The following is a 3437-nucleotide window of genomic DNA, read 5'->3' as shown; positions in this document are numbered from 1 at the left end:
ATAAAAAGAATGGATTTTACAAATATGTTTATGATATATACAACATAATAATTAGTATTGTTATCGTTTTTAGTGCAAGTTTAAAGCGTGCTCGTTTAGCAGGCGGAGTTAGATTGCCCATAGACGGTTCACTAGCATTTCCATCCTGTCTACTTGTTTCTGCTCGTGTCCTTTTTACCAGTTCGTGAGAGCCTTTAGTTATTGGTATATTTTTTCTGGAAATGATGACTTGTTTCATTAGTTTTTCCCAATTCCTCAAGAAAAATTCGCCGTTTTGCCAGTTTATCGGTATTCCATTGGATATTTATTGATGCCCATAACACGAAAGCGTTGTAAGCAGAAATGTCCAGCAGATTATAAAAAACAATCATTGGCCAGCGATTTATCTCTTCTCATATGTATACATGCAAACAAGCTAATCTAGAGTATCCACTGCTCCCTTATTGAAATTGTAATCTAAAATAATTTGGGGCTTTTTCACTTGATGAAAGTTATGCATGATGCATCGATTCATGATGCAAAGTACTCATAAGAACAACATTTTTATTATTTTTAAGAATATTGTCAACAACAGTAGTATCTTGCGTGAAGCAAAAAAGACAAGCTATGAACTTCTTTATTCGCGATTTTTGCTGAAAGCTCCGGTTTATTTTACTTACTTATAATCCCCGGCATTGTACCTACTTTGACTTAGAAGAAATTGTCCAAAATTTTACGATGTAAAAAAGTTATTACACGTAATATGGTGGCCTTTCAAATCACTACTCAAGTCACACATCACACGCATTCCAGTATAGCTGTGGAATTTTAGAGCATAAGAAGTTTTACTGTTTATAATTACATAAAACCTAAACTTTTGTGCCATATTTCGTTGGTTGCTTGGAATGTACCATTTGAAGGGAGAGCGGTCTCAAAAGGCAACTAGTTGCTTCTTGACGGTAACATTTTCATCAGGGTTAAAAAATGTTGGTACATTTTCTAACTATGTTTCATAAATTTCACTTATTGCAGCAAGTTTATCAAAACGTCTCCTATCCTCTCTAGTAGTCTTGTTTTCCAAACGCATTACTTGCAAATTTTTGTCAATATATCAAGCGACATTGTTGATTGAAATATACTACGACCCGTTTCTTCATTCCACAAACTTTTAGTTGATTCACCATGGGACTGATAAACTCGAGCTAAAAATAAAAGACCAATGTATGCTTGGAAACCAACTTTATTCATGTCTTTCCAATTGGTTCCAAAGACATGCTGTCTGGCCATATGTTGGTCATATTTATAATTTGGTTTGCAACATCGTCCAGCTATACTACAGTTTATTTTACAAGCTCTAGCTTGCAGAAACCTGTTTTTATTTACAGACGTATCCGGCTGACAAACACACAGGTACTGCCAATATAGAATACTGCCAACTAAACACACATACACAGGTAATTTTACCGGTCTAAATACGCGGGTCATATTGACCCGAACGTACCCTACGTAACAATTTCATTTTTATCAAAAAAATCAGGAAAATGATTGTTTATCTCATATGCAATTGAAAGGCCTCATATTAGGTAATAAAGTCACGAAACACTAAATCGTTACGCCGCGTAATAATTTGTAAAATAAGAAATTAATTATTATTTGGGTCAAATAGACCCGAACAGGACAGCAGGGTTAAACAACAAAGGTTTTATGCTACTTATAGGAATATAACCAGTTTTTATAAGGAAACCCACTTTCCAAAAATGTACAGGTACTGTAAAGACATACAATATATGTTATTCAGGCTCTTATTATGTAAATGAATTTGTAGGTACTAGAAGAGAAATTATGTATATTATTGTATTGTTCAACAACAAGGTTATCAAGTCATTCAATATTTGATCTAAGAGCATTAAGAGTGAAATTGTGAAATGGAAAGAAGTGAAATTCCAGGATTATTAATAGGAATAGATGACAGTAGTGGGTATGCATGCAGACACTATCTACTTACCCCAGTATTACAGCCAGGTATTTATTGATAATTGCTAAATAAATAGTAGATTATTTAATAGACATAAATATCTTTTTAGGTAATGATCAAGAAAATAAGATATTTTTACCATAGTACTCATGTGAGAACAAGAAATGTAGAAAAGGTGTTTGGAACCTGGAAAGATGAGGTATGCCCTGTATTGTTCAAAATTATATTTCATATGCTTCCATCCTTCCTCTTAGAACGTGGTCCTATTATGAATGTATATGGATCGTGGTATGCCCTGTATAGTTCAAAATTATATTTCATATGCTTCCATCCTTCCTCTTAGAACGTGGTCCTATTTTGATGAATGTATATGGATCGTGGTATGCCCTGTATAGTTCAAAATTATATCTTCTCTGGTCTTCATATTTTAGATGCTATTTAGCCTGATTCTAGTGCTTTATCGTTATTTCCAGTGCTTTATCAATTTATCATCATTTATTTTACCTACCTGTCTACTGCTACTCTACTATTGTACTTTCACCATATATTTTTGGAATATAAATATATAGTAACCTTCTGTCTTTCTCTTGTTCAACTGGAATTTGTTTATTTATTCTGAGAATACATTATTGAATCTGTATTATGTTAGATATATTATTTTTTATTTTATTTCTTAATATGTATTTTTTATATTTTATTTTAAAATAAATGAGTATGAGTTTCCCTCTTCTTAAATAAGTATTTATTTGACAAACCTTTCCTTACCAAATATAAAATTAATTACACATCTGGACCTCGGAGGTAAACTACACTATGTCATTTCGAGCAACTGTGTTTAGCATGTGTTTGCAACAAAGTTTAGAGCACTTAGGATGTTAATAAAAATCTGATATATCCCATAATTAGTTGACAGACAATATGACTATATTTTAATGATAATATATAACCAATGTGTATAATCCAACTAATAAAAAAACACCATGTCGACATAGTGTAGATTACCTCCGAGGTCCGGGCGTGTAAACAGCAATACTTTGATGAGCACTCTAATAACCAGTAAAATAGCGCAAAAAATGGAAAACATATGTTGTGAAATAAAGAGATGTAAAATTATCTATAGGAACCTATAAATTTACATTACATAGTTTGTCACCTTTAGATGTGTGGGAGGAGTATGACAACTGTCACAGAGGTCTAAAGGTGGGAAATTATGTAATGTAATGTAAATTTATAGGTTCCTATTGATAATTGTACACCTCTACTAGTTTCATCTCCTTTTATTTCACAACGTACTATATGTTTCCATCTTTTGTGTCATTTTTCCAGTTAATAGCACGCTCATCACTGTATACCATTATTTATGCAGATGACATAGTCCTCTTAACAAGAAAAAAAGCTGAAGTTGTTTAGAAACTTAAGAGGTGAAGCAAGAAAATTGCATGTCTATAAATGAAACAAAAATAAAATATTAAGTGTATTGAAA

The 3437-nt window shown here is 32.3% G+C and overlaps 1 long non-coding RNA gene across 1 annotated transcript; it reads left to right on the top strand.

Moving 5' to 3' along the window:
- Positions 1-1665: 1665 nt before the first annotated feature.
- LOC126883936 (uncharacterized) lies at positions 1666-2692 on the top strand. The gene is made up of 3 exons (XR_007697766.1): positions 1666-1744; positions 1805-2001; positions 2064-2692. It is a non-coding gene; the product is annotated as an uncharacterized LOC126883936 (long non-coding RNA).
- Positions 2693-3437: the final 745 nt, after the last annotated feature.

The sequence above is a fragment of the Diabrotica virgifera genome, chromosome 4, assembly GCF_917563875.1.
Source record: "Diabrotica virgifera virgifera chromosome 4, PGI_DIABVI_V3a".
NCBI classification, from domain to species: Eukaryota; Metazoa; Arthropoda; class Insecta; order Coleoptera; family Chrysomelidae; genus Diabrotica; species Diabrotica virgifera.
The sequence above is the reverse complement of the archived record's forward strand: the minus strand, read 5'-3'. Positions and strand labels throughout refer to the sequence as shown.